The following is a 19,502-nucleotide window of genomic DNA, read 5'->3' on the forward strand; positions in this document are numbered from 1 at the left end:
TCCAGTTCACTTTATTTTTACAATATATTATACTTGATCATTCTTGAATGAGTTCCTCCATGTATTCTGTGCCTCTATGGTACAGTTTTATTGCTATCTATCTGTACTGTTAGTTGTTCTATTTCCATTGTTAACATGAATGATTTTGACTTAAATTACTTTTGTTTTAAAGATTAGTATTGAATTGCATGGCCTCTAAAGGCACATGTAAAAGTGTCCCATAGGGGATCTGCTGTACCTATATTACGTCATAAAAAGTCAGTTATAAATTCTTCAATCCTGGTAAAAAAAAAAAATTGTCATCCAATAGGCTTTCATAAAATGTCCAATATCCTCGTCCACGTGGGAAATCTGTATGAGTATTGTACATGGCAATTATTTGATTGTCCAATTATTCTGTCCCCTATCAACACTTTTAACTTTTGGTGCCAGCGAGAATGACCTAAGGAAGTAGTCAAGACGACTAGCTTGATTGAGCCTCCGCCATGAATATCTCACTAGGTCAGGATATTTGAGCCTCCATATATCCACTAGTTGCACGATCCGTTACATTCGTGATCAGACCCTTTTTTTCATTTCTCGTCTAAAATGACATACCCACATCTAACTGCCTGTAGCTCAGGACCTGAAGCAAAGATATGCATTTTCTTGATACAATTTGAAAGGAAACACTTTGAAGTTTGTGGAAATGTGAAATTAATGTAGGAGAATATAACACATTAGACCTGTTAAAAGATAATACAAAGAAAAAAATGTGTTTTTTAGTTTTTTTTGTTCCATCATCTTTAAAATGAAAGAGAAAGGCCACAATGTATTATCTCAGCTAAGACGCAATTTATATTGTGGCCACTAGATGGCAGCAGTGTATGTGTAAAGTTTTAGACTGATCAAATGAACCATTGTATTTATGTTCAAAATGTTGTAATAAGTATGCACAAATTGGTTTATTAATACATGGTATTCTTTCACTGTAATAGCTACTGTAAATTGGACAGTGTAGTTAGATTAACAAGAATTTAAGCTTTCTGCCCATATCAGATATGTCTATGTCCTGGGAAATGTTCTTGTTACTTACAACCTCATGCTTATCACATTTGCACACGTTAGCCCAACCGTTCCGCAGGGGGGACACCGATCCTATAGTTAAGTGCATAAGGGTGATAGTTTGTAGTGATTTACTTTACGGTTCAATGAGGTATTTAAAACCATATTATAATCTCCCACTATAATAATACAGTCTTGCATTGCTTGTAGGTGTACCGTGGTTCGTTCTGCGTTGTGTACTTTTATTTAGGACACTGCCACAACTGGAATTCTGATGGTTGAATCATTTTTATTCGACCTGCACACGAAGAGACAACACACAATATGTTAGCCCTCGGTGTAGTCCCAGCTCTCGGGCACCTTGCTAGTTGAAGGTCAGGCAAAAGAGAACAATAAGAGGGTACGTAAGTACGGATAACCCGCGATGGACCAAACCAAAATATACAAACTTTTACAATTAGGTGTATTTACAATATAGATATCAAAAACATTTTGTACACCGAAAAATAACATTAACTATGCTGCTGTAATTAAATAAAGAAAATACATTGAATTATTGTAATTGTTATTAACTTATTAACATCCCCTCTTGACCTGGCCTACTTGAACTGTCCTTGTGTGCAACTTGGTGCATAATCTAGGGGAACAACATCAATCTACTACATAGGCATAATAAATTATTATATATATATTTTCAAAGAAGCGTGGATCCTCATTATTTGGACCATATAAATTAAGAGCCAAATCTGTTTATCGTCCAATAACATATTTAAAAGAATCCATCTACCTTGCAGATCTGTTTGAACAATTTGCACATTTGGATCAAAATTGTTAATTAATATCATCACCCCTTTTGAGTTTCTTTGCCCATGGGAGAAGCATATTCCCCTCAGTCCTTTTTCCACATAACTTCATCGAAAATTGTTGGGGTTTCCTGTAAACAATAGATATTATATTCCTTCTCTTTTAGTCAGGTAAAGACTGATCGTCCTTTCTTATTATCTGCTAAGCCATTACAAATATAACTAGCTATACTTATTTCACCATTTACCATAATGAGATACAAGTTTCAAATTAAGCACTATTAATTAAGGACTATTAATTAAGCATTAATTAATTGCCAACAGAAATCAGACAGACAATCTGTAATCTATTATAACAGAGGTTGGTGGTGGCATCCACAATTGCCTCTGTGAGAGTAACCCATAATCAACGTGTGGGGGGGCAGTGAAATGGTAATTTTGGGATCCCCTACTATGCTGTCTCACCACAGGTTTTATTCTAATGTCTAACACCTATCATTGATGGACTAATTAGTCCATCCAGGGTACACATGGATCCACTATTTAATATGGACCCCCTACACGGTAAATCAGTTAGATACATCCCAACTGATTCAATTAACAGGAACTTACTGATTTCAGAAGAGCACTGCAGGCTGTCATTGATGTCTGACTGAATCACAATGAACTGTCAACAGTCAGGTACTCGTTGTAGAGAGAGCCAATGGCACCACACGTTTTTCTCCCAGAAGAAGTTTGGTCGGTTAAAGATGACACAAAGTTAGGACGACATAAAGGGGCTCAGGAAAAATGGGTTGTTATGTATAGACAGGATTGTTACAGCAAGGGTCGAGTAGGTGAATGGACTGACAGAACAGGTGGGTTGTTATGAACAGCAGCAAGAAGAAATATGTGAACCCAGGAATTACCTGGACTTCTGCTTAAATTGGGCATAAAATTGGATCTGATCTTCATCTAAGTCACAACAATAGACAAACACAGTCTGCTTAAACTAATAAAACACAAACAATTATACGTTTTCATGTCTTAAACTAATAACACACAAATAATTATGTGTTGTCATGTCTTTATTGAACACACCGTATAAACGTTCACAGTGCAGGGTGGAAAAAATATGTGAACCCTTTGTTTTAATAACAGTGTCACGTCTGCTCCTGTTCCTCCTCTTTGGCGTACGAAGTCACCAGAGTACTAACCACCGGTCCTGGGATTCATCATTACGCACACCTGGCACTCATCATTACGCACACCTGTGAATCATCATGATCATTATGATTCACACCTGGACTCCATTACCTTCCTCATTTTCTCCCCTTTATATGTCAGTCTCCCAGCTTCACTCACCAGTTGGTATTGTTCTTGTGTCTCGGAGTACTGCCTTATGTTTGTGTCTTGGTTTGTTATTATATTAAAACGGTTCACCTGCTTCCGCCTCATCATTACAAACTGGTTGATCCTACTTTGGTAACAATAACCTCAACCAAACGTTTTCTGTAGTTGTGGATCAGACCTGCACAACAGTCTAGAGGAATTTTGGACCATTTCTCTTTAAAAGACTGTTTCAGTTCAGCAATATTCTAGGCATGGTGTGAATTGCTCTCCTGAGGTCATGCCACAGCATCACAATTAGGTTGAGGTCAGAACTCGGACTGGGCCACTCCAGAAGGCATATTTTCTTCTGTTGAAGCCATTCTGTTGTTGATTTACTTCTGTGTTTTGGGTTGTTGTCCTGTTGCATCACTCAACTTCTGTTGAGCTTCAACTGGTGTACAGATAGCCTTACATTCTCCTGCAAATTGTCTTGGTTAACTTGGGAATTCATTTTTCCATCGACGATAGCAAGCTCTCCAGGCCCTGAGACATGATTGTTACAGCAAGGGTTGAGTAAGTGTATCGACTGACAGAACAGGTGGGTTGTTATGCATAGACATTGTTGTTACAGCAAGGGGTGAGTAGGTGTATGGACTGACAGAACAGGTGCACACTTTTTTTATTTAACTATGCAAGTCAGTTAAGATCAAATTCTTATTTACAATGACGGCCTAGGAACAGTGGGTTAACTGCCTTGTTCAGGGGCAGAACAGGGATTTGATCTAGAAACCTTTTGGTTACTCGCCCAACACTCTAACCACTAGGCTACCTAGCAACACTTAATCCTAAATGCTTATTTTCACTTAGTCAAGCATTGATATCAATGTGAGACTAACATTTGAGGTAAGTAGGAGTTAAAATTAGTAGCACGGTAATTGTCGTGTCTCTGAGCTAAAATATTTAGACTACTGAAAACAACTGATTACAGAAAGAAGATAAGGTTTCTCGATAATGGCTTTTGGCTACTGTAATACATGTATGAAATATACTGCACTGTGAATGGAAATCATGTGACCTATAAATACAAAAGTGGGAATTCAATTTAACCTCTTACATCTAGATGTTCCGCTAGAGGAACATCTGCTCCAATATCCAATGATGGGCGTGGCGCGAAATACAAATTCCTCTAAAATCCGAAAAGTTTCATTTTTCAAACATATGACTATTTTACAGCTATTTAAAGACAAGACTCTCGTTAATCTAACCACACTGTCCGATTTCAAAAAGGCTCTACAGCGAAAGCAAAACATTAGATTATGTCAGCAGAGTACCCAGCCAGAAATAATCAGACACCCATTTTTCAAGCTAGCATATAATGTCACAAAAACCCAGAAGACAGCTAAATGCAGCACTAACCTTTGATGATCTTCATCAGATGACACACCTAGGACATTATGTTATACAATACACGCATGTTTTGTTCAATCAAGTTCATATTTATATAAAAAAAAGCTTTTTACATTAGCATGTGACGTTCAGAACTAGCATACCCCCCGCAAACTTCCGGGGAATTTACTAACCATTTACTAAATTACTCATGATAAACGTTCACAAAAAGCATAACAATTATTTTAAGAATTATAGATACAGAACTCCTCTATGCACTCTATGTCCGATTTTAAAATAGCTTTTCGGATGAAGCACATTTTGCAATATTCTAAGTACATAGCCCAGCCATCACGGGCTAGCTATTTAGACACCCGGCAAGTTTAGCCTTCACCAAAATCAGATTTACTATAAGAAAAATGGTCTTACCTTTCCTGTTCTTCGTCAGAATGCACTCCCAGGACTTCTACTTCAATAACAAATGTTGGTTTGGTCCCAAATAATCCATCGTTATATCCAAACAGCGGCGTTTTGTTCGTACGTTCTAGACACTATCCCAATGGTAAATCAGGGTCGTGCGCGTGGCGCATTTCGTGACCAAAAATGTCTAAATATTCCATTACCGTACTTCGAAGCATGTCAACCGCTGTTTAAAATCAATTTTTATGCAATTTATCTCGTAACAAAGCGATAATATTCCGACCGGGAATCTACGTTTCGGTAAAAAGAGGGAAAAACAGAAAGGCGGGGGCGGCCAGTGCATGCGCCTAAGCCTTTTGTCTGCTGATAGACCACTTAGCAAAAGCGCTCGTGTGTTTCAGCCAGGGCTTTGAATTACGTCATTCAGGTTTTTCCCGGGCTCTGAGAGCCCATTGGAGCCGTAGGAAGTGTCACGTAACAGCAGAGATCCTTTGTAATGAATAGAGATGACAAAGAAGGGCAAGAAATGGTCAGACAGGGTACTTCCTGTACAGAATCTTCTCACGTTTTGGCCTGCCAAATGAGTTCTGTTAAACGCACAGACATCATTCAAACAGTTTTAGAAACTTTGGAGTGTTTTCTATCCAAAGCTAATAATTACATGCATATTCTAGTTTCTGGGCAGGACTAATAATTAGATTAAATCGGGTACGTTTTTTATCCAGCTGTGAAAATACTGCCCCCTAGCCATAAGAGGATAACAGAGGAGAGAGGCAGCCCTGGCCCTTGATATCTTTGGCCCACTCAATGTATGGTCTGCACCTCAACTCCATATTAACATTCTTCCTGGGTCCTGGGTGGCTAGAAGTGTTGGGCCAGTAACTGTAAGGTTGCTGGATTGAATCCCCGAGCGGAGAAGGTAAAACTCTGTAGTTCTGCCCCTGAGCAAGGTTGTTACCCCGAACAACAACTGCTCCCCGCGTGCCGATGATGTTGATTAATAAGGCAGCCCCCCACACCTTTCTGATTCAGCGGGGGTTGGGCTAAATGTGGAAGACACATTTCAGTTAAAGGCATTCAGTTGACTAGGTATCCTCCTTTCCCACATTTTATTTAGTCAGAATTTTTGCCTTGGGGGCATTGCATTAGAGTGATCTGTGCGTATTTGAACAGTAGAATGAAAAATGAACGTCAAACAACAAACTATGGTAGTGTCATGACTGTCCACGAGAATTCAAAGGTCAGATCAGGTTTGAAATGAATAACTTCAATCAGACCCACTATCATCCACAGAGGGGAAGGAATGAACTAGTGGGGATTAACTTCTTGGTGACAGGGGGCAGTATTCGGAAATTCAGATGAATAATGTGCTCAAATTAAACTGCCTGCTACTCGGGCCCAGAAGGTAGGATATGCATATCATTAGTAGATTTGGATAGAAAACACTCTGACGTTTCTAAAACTGTTTGAATGATGTCTGTGAGTATAACAGAACTCATATGGCAGGAAAAAACCTGAGAAAAAATCCAACCAGGAAGTGGTTTGTAGTTTTTCAAGTGATTGCCTATACAAACTAGTGTCTGTGGGGTCATTTTGCACTTACTAAGGCTTCCACTAGATGTCAACAGTCTTTAGAACCTTGTTTCATGCTTCTACTGTTACTGGGGAGAGAATAAGAGCTGTCTCAAGCCTGGGACCAATGAGTTGTTTACTGTGCAGGCTCACAGGCACGCTGTTCCTTCTTTTTCCTCTGTAATGAACATGCTATTGTCCGGTTGGAATATTATCGAAGATTTTTGTTAAAAAGACCCTAAGGCTTGATTGTAAACATCATTTGACATGTTTCTACAAACGGTAATGGAACTGTTTGACTTTTTGTCTCGGGTTTTGCGCTCGCGCATTATGCCTTTGGAATAGTGATCTGAACGCGCAAACGAAACGGAGGTATTTGGACATAAATATGGAGTTTATCGAACAAAACAAACATTTCTTGTATAAGTGGGAGTCCTGGGAATGCATTCCGATGAAGATCAGCAAAGGTAAGTGAAGATTTATAATACTATATCTGAGTTTTGTTGACTCCAGAACTTGGCGGGTAACTTTATAGCTTGCTTTGATGGCTGAGCTCTGTACTCAGAATATTGAACGATGTGCTTTCACAGTAAAGCTATTTTGAAATCTGACACAGCGGTTGCATTAAGGAGAAATGTATCTATAATTCTTTCAATAACTGTTGTAAATTCTATCAATGTTTATGATGAGTATTTTTCTAAATTGATGTGCTCATTCACCGGAAGTTTTGGAGGCAATACCTTTTCTGAACATCACGCGCCAATGTAAAATGGGGTTTTTGGATATAAATATGAACTTTATCGAACAAAACATACATGTATTGTGTAACATTGAGTACTGGGAGTGCAATCTGATGAAGATCATCAAAGATTAGTGATTAACCTGTTGGGGCTAGGGGGCAGTATTTGCATGGCCGGATAAAAAACGTACCCGATTTAATCTGGTTACTACTCTTGCCCAGAAACGGGAATATGCATACAATTAGTAGATTTTGATAGAAAACCCTCTAAAGTTTCTAAAACTGTTTTAATGGTGTCTGTGGGTATAACAGAACTCATATGGCAGGCCAAAACCTGAGAAGATTCCATACAGGAAGTGCCCTGTCTGAATATTTGTTCTACTTCTAGGGCATCTCTATCAAAAATACAGCATCTCTGCTGTAACGTGAAATTTTCTAAGGCTTCCATTGGCTCTCTGAAAGCACCAGAAAGTGGAATGACGTCTCTGCAGTCTCTGGGCAAAAAAAAGCAGGAGTTTTTGTGAGTGGTCAGGCTGAGAACACTGACACTGCAGTGCGCCTCCACAAGAGGACTCCATTTTGTTCTTTCAGTCTTTGAATAAATGCAACGTCGCCCGGTTGGAATATTATCGCTATTTTACGAGAAAAATCGCATAAAAATTGATTTTAAACAGTGTTTGACATGCTTCAAAGTACGGTAATGGAATATTTAGAATTTTTTTGTCACGAATTGCGCTCGCGCGTCACCCTTCGGATTGTGACCTGAACGCATGAACAAAACGGAGGTATTTCAATATAACTATGGATTATTTCGAACCAAAACAATATTTGTTGTTGAAGTAGAAGTCCTGGGAGTGCTATCTACTTAGAATATTGCAAAATGTGCTTTCACCGAAAAGCTATTTTAAAATCTGACACCGCGATTGCATGAAGGAGTTCTGTATCTATAATTCTTCAAATAATTGTTATGTATTTTGTGAATGTTAATCGTCAGTAATTAAGTAAATCCACCGGAAGTTTGCGGTGGGTATGCTAGTTCTGAACATCACATGCTAATGTAAAAAGCTGTTTTTTGATATAAATATGAACTTGATTGAACAAAAACATGCATGTATTGTATAACATAATGTCCTAGGAGTGTCATCGGTGAATTTACTAAATTACTCATGATAAACGTTCACAAAAAGCATAACAATTATTTTAAGAATTATAGATACAGAACTCCTCTATGCACTCGATATGTCCGATTTTAAAATAGCTTTTCGGTGAAAGCACATTTTTCAATATTCTAAGTAGATAGCCTGGCATCACAGGGCTAGCTATTTAGACACCCAGCAAGTTTAGCCTTCACCAAACTCTGATTTACTATTAGAAAAGTTTGATTACCTTTGGTGTTCTTCGTCAGAATGCACTCCCAGGACTTCTACTTCAATAACAAATGTTGGTTTGGTTCAAAATAATCCATAGTTATATCCAAACAGCGGCGTTTTGTTCGTGCGTTCAAGACACTATCCGAAGTGTAAATAAGGGTCACGCGCACGCCGCATTTCGTGACAAATAAATTCTAAATATTCCATTACCGTACTTCGAAGCATGTCAACCGCTGTTTAAAATCAATTTTTATGCCATTTTTCTCGTAAAAAAGCGATAATATTCCGACCGGGAATCTGCAATTAGTTAAACAGACGAAAGAAAATAAAGCATGGGATCGACTCAGGCACACGCCTAAGCCCATTGTCCTCTGATCGGCCACTTGTCAAAAGCGATAATGTGTTTCAGCCTGGGGCTGCCTCGATATCGTTCAGCTTTTTCCCGGGCTCTGAGAGCCTATGGGAGCCGTAGTTAGTGTCACGTTACAGCAAAGATCCTCAGTCTTCAATAAACAGAGGCAAGAAGAACAACAACTTGTCAGACAGGCCACTTCCTGCATGGAATCTTCTCAGGTTTTTACCTGCCATATGAGTTCTGTTGTACTCACAGACACCATTCAAACAGTTTTAGATACTTTAGGGTGTTTTCTATCCAAAGCCAATAATTATATGCATGTTCTAGTTACTGGGCAGGAGTAGTAACCAGATTAAATCGGGTATGTTTTTTATCCGGCCGTGTAAATACTGCCCCCTAGCCCTAACAGGTTAAACAGCCTTTGACATGCTTCTAAGTATGGTAATGGCACATTTTGACTTTTAATGTCTCGAAATGTGCTCGCGTATTTGGACATAACTATGGATTATTTGGAACAAAAACAACATTTCTTGTGGAAGTAGCAGTCCTGGGAGTGCATTCTGACGAAGATCAGCAAAGGTAATACAATATTTCTAATACAAATTCTGAGTTTACGTTGCCCCAAACTTGGCGGGTGTCAAAATAGCTCGCCGTGATGGTGAGCTATGTACTCAGAATATTGAAAAATGTGCTTTCGCCAAAAAGCTATTTTAAAATCTGACACAGCAATTGCATAAAGGAGGTCTGTATCTATAATTCTTAAAATAATTGTTATGTATTTTGTCAACGTTTTTAATGAGTATTTTTGTAAATTCACCTGAAGTTTTTGGTGGAAATACATGTTCTGAACATCACACGCCAATGTAAAAAGCTGTTTTTGGATATAAATATGAACTTGATTGAACAAAACATACATGTATTGTATAACATAATGTCCTAGGAGTGTCATCTGATGAAGATCATCAAAGGTTAGTGCTTCATTTAGCTGTGTTTTGGGTTTTTGTGATATATATGCTTGCTTGGAAAATGGCTGTGTGGTTATTTTGGTCTATGTACTCTCCTAACATAATCTAATGTTTTCCTTTTGCTGTAAAGCCTTTTTGAAATCGGACAATGTGGTTACATCAAGGACAAGTGTATCTTTCAAGTGGTGTAAAATACTCGTATGTTTGAGAAATTGAAATTATTGGATTTTTGAGGTATTTGTATTTTGCGCCACGCTGTTCCATTGGATATTGGCTAGCGGAACGCCTAGATGCAACAGGATACACATGTCAAGTACAGAATTAAGCCAACCTCAGTGTGAGCTTTGGTTGCGAATGGTATGAACTTTGAACCCTTATTCACTGCAGAAGTGATACTTCCTAGCCGTTGAGTTAGCAGCGGCCGCTGTAGACGTGGGCTAGGAAAGGACGGACGACGGATCCAGTCTAACACACAACGAAGATACTACAACGTATCCATTTTACCACCTGTGACATTCTTCCGAGGACAGGAAGATCTCTGTTGGCCAACACGGCCAGCATCTACGACCAACCTACCGAAGCGCAGCTTAGAGTAAATATTTATTGCATTTTCCTTTTCCAAATGGGCGGTAATTTAGAATGCATACGATTCTGTATTTACGATGGCAAAGCTGCAGTCTTTGTACCACAGTCTTCCCGCTCTTTCATTCAAGCCCAACCCCCTTTCTTTGTGTAACAAGCCGACATGCCAGTTTAGCCCACTAGGGCACATTCTCCTATCATTTCCTTGTAACCATATCTGTTTTGTTATGCATTTCTGTGAATTATTTAGTTAGCAAATAAATGATTTTAAGACAATTGATGTATGGATGACTCATAGTGAAGACTGGGATCGTGCAGATAACCAACAATTTACGACGTTCGGAATGAGACTGACGGCGAGGTAAATAACACATCATTAAAGGAGGCTAATTGATCAGATATTATAATATCTGAAAGTTATATTAGGAAAATTATAACTTTGTAATCTGAATATTTTCCTTGGTGCCCCGACCTTCTAGTTAATTACAGTTACATGATTAATCAGTTTAATCACGTAATAATAATTACAAAGAGTTATTTGATAAACATGTCTTCCGTTTTAATGATGCCAAAGACACAACATAGGCTATAGAAAAATGAAGAACATATTGTATGTATTATTCACCGTGCCACTGAGAGAGAGTTCACCTTCATAGGGCTGGAGGCGGCCCTTGGGGTAACATTCACATTATTAAGCTTTGACCATGAGCTACTTACCCTGACTCTTTTAGAAGCCATTTAAACCCATCAGTCATTTGCATTGCAGACTTATGTCATTGTCACCACGTATCATCATTACTTCACAACCTTCTGTTCCCAGCTTGTCATCTTCAGCTCATTTTGTCATTTGTCAAATTGTGTTTCATTATGTGAGAGTCCATCTATCGTGTGTGTGTGTGTGACTCTGATCACCACTGTGATGTGTGTATGAGCCTGATCACCACTGTGGTGTGTGGGTGACCCTGATCACCACTGTGGTGTGTGTGTGTGTGTGACTTTGATCACCACTGTGGTGTGTGACTCTGATCACCACTGGACATTTTGACGATCAGTTAAAGTCAGGTGTTCAGATGTTCAGGCCCTAGCAGATGGCAGTAGGGTAAGAATGCAGGGCAAGACGTGCCAAGGTTATGGGTTCAACCGCCACAGGACGGATGGTGGTATGCTAACCCAATGTTAACTTTTATGCCTTTACCAAACTCTTACCCTAACCACACTGTAACTATACCTAACCTAAAGCTTTACCTTTACCTAAACCTAACCTTAACCTTAACCCGAACCTTAAAACCAATTTATACTGTGACTTGACTTTAACTTTAACATTCATCTGAAGACTGTTGCTTATCTATCTACTAACTATGTTTAATTGTTACCTGATTAAATTAAACAGGTAACAATTAACTTATTAGGATCTGGGGCACCACGAGAGCGGTTCTTTAAAAAGTTACCATCTCCCGAATTAAACTCTAAAAGTTCTTTACCTATCACATCTATAAACAGTCAACTTATTCATAATTACCTCATATCATATCATCATTCTGAACAGTTGTAACCTCCTTGCATCTGCAAAAACCCAAGCCTTACTTATGATTCAGTACTACACAAATTGGTTTAATTATTTTTTGACTAGCTAATTAAATGGAAACACAGGATAAACATAGACACTGCACCAGTTATTGACTGGAGAATTAATACGTTAAAACAGGTCCCTAGTGGAATGACAACAACATTTACATTTACATTTACATTTTAGTCATTTAGCAGATGCTCTTATCCAGAGCGACTTACAGTAGTGAATGCATACATTTCATACAATTTCATACATTTTTTTTCTGTGCTGGCCCCCCGTGGGAATCGAACCCACAACCCTGGTGTTGCAAACACCATGCTCTACCAACTGAGCTGCTTGTTACAAAAGAGATGGAGAGGGAGGGATAGAGGGACAGGGACACTTAACATTGGTACTTTCAGAAACTACTCTCACTTACAGTAATCATATATTTTGCACACGAACCGCTGCCTGCTTTGAGGAAGAAATCATGAATGTATTTACGTGAAATACCTGGGTTCACCAGATCTCTCTTGGTGGACAGGGCCGCCTTGGAAAGGGAGATGGTGTAAGGGGTGTTTAACCGGTTTCAGAGAAGTCAGAAGCAGGAGAGAAATAACTGTGTTTCCAACGGCGCAGTTTATTACAAAAAAACCCACCGGAAAACATAATAATAAAAATCAATGGGCAAACATAACCCGACGCACACCAGTACAGACGTACACAAACACTTACAATAAACAATCTCTGACAAGGACATGACGGGAAACAGAGGGTTAAATACACAAAATGTAATTGATGGGATTGGAACCAGGTGTGAAGGAAGACAAGACAAAACCAATGGAAAATTAAAAATGGATCAGTGATGGCTAGAAGGTCGGTGACGTCGACCGCCAAACATCACCCGAACAAGGAGAGGGACCGACTTCTGCGGAAGTCGTGACAGATGTGCCTTTTTGTGGCATGCTTGTATGGCTCTGATTGTCCAAAATGGTTCCTACAAGTCTTATACGGTTGTCCTTCTTTGTAGCTGTCCAGTAGCTGTGTAAGGGGTGCATAACTGGTGGCAGGGAAGTCAGACACAGGAGAGCAGAACTAGATAATAGCCGGAGCAATTTAATTGCAAAACCAATGGCATAAAGAACAACAAACATGGCTACAAAACCCATCGCGCACCAGTAAACGTGTACACAAGCACTTACAACAAACAATTCCACACAAAGACATGTGGGGAACAGAGGGTTAAATACACAACACTTAATGAAGGAAATGAGAACCAGGTGTGTAGGAAAACAAGACAAAACAAATGGAAAATGAAAAGTGGATTGACGATGGCTAGAAGACCAGTGACGCCGACCGCCGAATGCCACCCGAACAAGGAGAGGAACCGACTTTGTGACAATCTGGTGACTTGTCGTTTGGTCCTGAACAGAACTACAGAGTTTATTTTCCTTTACATTAGCTCTTAAAGATGCCTCTTTGAAGATAGGCTAGCCAGCCGTGTCGATGGTTCCTAGTGGGATGATGAGAATAGCATAATATGATGGTTTGAGCAGAGTAGTAGTATGGTCCTACTTAAAATAAAATTGTATGGTATTTTTCTTGCAAAATAGCGATAATATTCCAACCGGACAATAGTGTATTCATTCAAGGAGGAAAAGAAAAAACAGCGTGCTCGTGGGAACGCGCATATCCAATCTCTTTGTCCCCAGGCAGACAACTGAGAAACTGAGCTACTATACTCTGCTCAGAGAGGGGAGAAGGCTCAATCCGCTTTCTGAAGGGTTTAGACAGCCAATGGAAGCCTTAGAAAGTGCAATGTAACCCCACAGATACTGTAGTTTCGATCGAGAATCAAAAGAAGAACTACAATTCTCAGACAGTCCACTTCCTGCTTGGAATTTTCTCAGGTTGTTGCCTGCCATATGAGTTCTGTTATACTCACAGACACCAATCAAACAGTTTTAGAAACTTCAGAGTGTTTTCTATCCAACTCTACTAATACTATGCATATTCTCATTTCTGGGCAAGAGTAGTAACCAGGGACAGACGTTCCGCTAGCGGAACGCCTCACCAATATCCAATGGTATAGAGTGGCGCGAATAAAAAATTCCTAAAAAATCCAAAAACTTAAATTTTTCAAACATATGACTATTTTACACCATTTTAAAGACAAGACTCTCCTTTATCTAACCACATTGTCCGATTTCAAAAAGGCTTTACAACGAAAGCAAAACATTAGATTATGTCAGGAGAGTACCCAGCCAGAAATAATCACACACCCATTTTTCAAGCTAGCATATATGTCACAACAACCAAAACCACAGCTAAAGGCAGCACTAACCTTTGATGATTTTCATCAGATGACACTCCTAGGACATTATGTTATACATGTTTTGTTCAATCAAGTTCATATTTATATCAAAAACCAGCTTTTTACATTAGCATGTTTTGTTCAGAACTAGCATACCCACCGAAAACTTCCGGTGAATTTACTAAATTACTCACGATAAACGTTGACAAAAAACATAACAATTATTTTAAGAATTATAGATACAGAACTCTTTTATGCAATCGCAGTGTCCGATTTTAAAATAGCTTTTCGGTGAAAGCACATTTTGCAATATTCTGAGTAGATAGCCCGGCCATCACGGCTAGCTATTTTGACACCCACCAAGTTTGGCACTCACCAAACTCAGATTTACTATAAGAAAAATTGGATTACCTTTGCTGTTCTTCGTCAGAATGCACTCCCAGGACTTCTACTTCAACACCCAATGTTGTTTTGGTTCCAAATAATCCATAGTTATATTCAAATAGCTCCGTTTTGTTCGTGCGTTCAAGTCACTATCCGCAGGGTGACACGCCGGCGTACTTCGAAGCATGTCAAACGCTGTTTAAAATCAATTTTTATGCGATTTTTCTCGTAAAATAGCGATAATATTCCAACCGGGAGACGTTCTATCCGTTCACACACTGAAAGAAGAAAATTGAGTCGTCACATGCATGCGCGCACCAGTGTCATTGTTCTCAGAAGTACCACTCTCCAAAACCCCTGCTGTTTTTCGCCCAGAGACTGCAGAGTTATCATTCAACGTTCTGGCGCCTTCTGAGAGCCAATAAAAGCCTTAGAAAATGGCACGTTATAGCAGAGATCCTGTATTTTCGATAAAGAGGCTACTGAAGGCCAAGAAATGGTCAGACAGGGCACTTCCCATATAGAATCTTCTCAGGTTTTGGCCTGCCATAGGAGTTCTGTTATGCTCATAGACACCATTCAAACAGTTTTAGAAACTTTAGGGTGTTTGCTATCCAAATCTACTAATTATGTGCATATTCTAGTTTCTGGGCAGGAGTAATAACCAGATTAAATCGGGTACGTTTTTTATCCGGCCGTGAAAATACTGCCCCCTATCCCAAACAGCTAAATCAGGTATGTTTTTTCATCCGGCCGTGAAAATACTGCCCCCTATCCTAAACAGGTTGACGCAGAGGCTGTAGACCTCATGTACCTGGAACAGGCTGGTTACATTGTGTCACTGGCTTATATAGTGGCGAGGGGAGAAGGGTGTGTTTCATCGTTAATAACCCCTGTCTCTTCACAGGGGCAGGCCACTGATTGGTCAGAGCTCTTTCCTTATGAAAACCCAATTCTCTCATTTGGAAGCTAAAATTACATTTAATCTCCTAACAAACAGTTTCAATATCAAATATTTAAATTGCACAACAATTCCATGTGAATCTGATAACTAGAATGTGTAGACTTTCCCAGGTACAGTTTATGTTGTCCTGTCATCAGTCATAATGTCTCAGATGACAACCGAACTGACATCCATACTCATTAAGTACCTGGTATATTTCCAACTGGTTCTATTACCGAAATATGGTTCCTTTTCCCCCACTTGTTTGATGTTCCCAGACTCTCTATATTTAACAAAGGCTATTCAAAAGTCCTTCAGTAGGGTCAGAGAGAGAGAGGGGAAGGGAGAAAGGTATTTATGGGAGGGTCATAAACCTTACCCACAGGCCAACGTCATGACACCTATTTTGTCACTAAAACACTTTAAAGGTATGTTTTGCTCTGAGCGTATGCCACCTACATGAAGGTGACATGTCTCTATTAACTTAAATTGGTAAATAAAATGTGTACTTCCTCTTTTGATCATCTATTTTGTCGCTAAAACACTTTGACAAGACATTTTACTCAGTGCTTTGCATCACCATCAGTTTGAAAGGATATCTGAGGATATCTCAGCAAGCACGCTTGACAGCAGGGATTCAAATATAGCCTGACCTTGTCTGTCATCAACATATTAAATCCCTGTTCTCTCTTTTTTCCTCTCCCTTTCTTTTAATCCCTGTCTTTTTCTTTCACCACCGCCACTTTGCTTGATCCAGAGTCACGGAAGACTCTCGTTCATCGTGGATTTCATTCACTAGCCTGCCTGGAGTACCAGGATGCGTCCCAAATGGCACCATATAACCTATATAGTGTACTACTTTTAAGAAAGGCCCATAGGCCCACAGTGAAGCAGCTGGGGGGCTATGTGTGTGTGTATGGGGAGTGAGGGAGAGAGGCAAGGCGGGGGAGAGTTGGTGAGGGTGGGGTAGTGTGGAGTGCGTGGGAGTGAGGGAGTTAGGGGAGAGTGGGGCGGTGTGGTATGATGACATGTTTGCCTTAGGGATGAAGCCTGTTTTAAGTCTGTCTGACAACTCTAACACCAAATGCTCCCACGGTGGATTACACTTCACAGTCTGTTTACTAATGTACATATCTACTGAAGGTGGCAGACCCCTCACGCAATACTCTTTTTATTCAGTAACAGAGTATGAACATACACTGAGTGCACAAAACATGAGGAAAACCTACTCTTTCCATGACATAGACTGACAAGGTGAATCCAGTTGAAAGGTATGATCCCTTATTCATGTCACCTGTTAAATCCACTTCAATCAGTGTAGATGAAGGTGAGGAGACAGGTTAAAGGAGGATTTTCAAGCCTTGAGACAATTAAGACATTTTATTGTGTATGTGTGCTATTCAGAGGGTGAATGGGCAAGGCAAAATATTGAAGTGCCTTTGAACAGGGTATTGTAGTAGGTGCCAGGTGCACCGGTTTGCGTCAAGAACTGCAATGCTGCTGGGTTTTTCACACTCAACAGTTTCCCGTGTGTATCAAGAATTGTCCACCACCCAAAGGACATCCAGCCAACTTGACACAACTGTGGGAAGCATTGGAGTCAACATGGGCCAGCATCCCTGTGGAACACGTTCGACAACTTGTAGAGTCCATGCCCCGATGAATTGAGGCTGTTCTGAGGGCAAAAGGGGGGAGGGGGGGATTGCAACTCAGTATTACATTTCAGTAATTTATCATAGTGGTTCCCAACTTATGTTACTGTACCACCAACTGAATGTTTCTCTACCTGGAGTACGCCTGAAGTACCCCCTCATGTGCATTTTACCAGTAGGCCTATGGTCTCATGAGTCTTCTCAAATGCCCCTGTGGATAGGCCAAGTACCACCAGGGGTCTTAGTACTTGGTTAGGAACCACTGATTTAGCAGATACTCTTATCCAGAGAAACTTACAGGAGCAATTCAGGTTAGGTGCCTTGTTCAAGGGCACTGTCATGACTCCCCTGTTCAGACCTGATGGATCAGGTTACAGTGGGTCTCCCGCAGATGGGAAGAGGTGTGAAGTTGCCCGTTTTATGACGGTCGTAAATACCTGCAGGGAAACTCTCCCTCCCACTCTTCCAAAAATGGAAGTTAAATCCCTTTGTTACCACAGAAAGAGATGTTGCAGTAAGTAAGTATGGCAACTTCAAAAGGTTGAATAATGAAACAATATTTATGTATTCCAAACAGCTGGAAGGGTCCGTGAATACTTAAAGAACAATCATGTTGAATTCATTACTAATTTGTTATGTAACTAAGGACAGTAGAACAACATAACTGTATCTTTGAATGTGTATATTTCCAAGTGATCAGATTCACATACAAATGTTGGGGAACTAATATGATTAAATATGAAACTATTTCTGAGAAGATGTAATGTGATGTTAGCCTTCTAAATGAGAATTGTTTTTCATTTGAATTCTTAACCAAGTCAGTGGCTACGCCCACGTGAGCTTAAATAGGACTCCTGACAAAATGTACATTAGACCAAGCAGGCGGACATTGTGAACCAGATGTCAGGAATGATTAAGAAATCTACAAAACTAAAGACTAGAGAATGTGAGGACGTGCGTCCCCACGCGGAAATGGTTACCACTCTATAGGCCACCAAGACCGACAGCGTGAGCTGAAAGGTACAGAATGGCTAGAAACTCTGAAACTTTCTCGAGTGAAGAAGTTGAAAACTACAGAGGAACATTCAGTCTGCACCTGTTTAAGTACTTTCGTCTATTAACCTCGACCGAGAACCACCGGGTGATACTCTGAAAATCCATTCTAAAGAACATTCCCCTATCAAACAACCATTGGTACGTCTGACGTATCCATTATGAGCTACAACTACGAAAGACTTTGATCTCTGGTGGACAACCCAGAGACTTTCTGTAGAATTCCTTATCAGACGGATTGAGTGTTTTCAACGGAGAGACAGCAAGACACACACGTAAATATGTACTTTGCAACTCTTTCGCACAAGCCAGATATTCGCATTTCCATGAGCATAGTTCTCAGCTGTATGTATGTAGTGGGTCCATTCTGTCTTTCCTGCTCTTTTTCTGTCCCCACCCCTTTCCATTGTCTACCAAGCTGTCATATCGTGTTTAGTCCACCAAGGACTTTTCATTGCATTATGTAGCAATCAATGTGTAAGCTATTCTGTTTGTGTGTTTCAGTAATTCTGTGTGATTATTTAGTTAGTTAGTAAATACAAAATTAAGCCGATTTGTTTGTCACTGATTCATGATTTATGCTAGGGTTCGTGCAGATATCCAAGGATTTTGCAACATTCAGAACGAGACTGATAAAAGGTAAATATGAATGAATGAATTGACTGTGACTGATATAAGAGATATTTATATCTTTAGAGTTCAGTCGGGAGATAGTAACTAGTTAACTAACTTTTTCCGTGGTGCCCCATATAACTACTTAATTAATTGTTACATTAGTAATTTAATTGCGTAATAATTTAACATCGTATGTAATTATTTGATAAAATAACAGTCAATCACATTAATGATAGTCAAAGACACGACAGCACATAGGCAGATTTGTCACCTAGTCGGCTTGGGGATTCAAGCCAGCGACCATTCGGTTACAGACCCAACGCTCTTAACCGCTAGGCTACCTGCCAACCAAGATGGGTCATTTTAGTTGGCTTACAGACTGCTCAGTTTAGATGGTTTTAAAAATGGGTCAGTTTAGTTGGCTTTAAAGACGGATCAGTTTAGT

The sequence above is a fragment of the Salmo trutta genome, chromosome 18 (genome assembly GCF_901001165.1).
Source record: "Salmo trutta chromosome 18, fSalTru1.1, whole genome shotgun sequence".
Classification (NCBI taxonomy): domain Eukaryota; kingdom Metazoa; phylum Chordata; class Actinopteri; order Salmoniformes; family Salmonidae; genus Salmo; species Salmo trutta.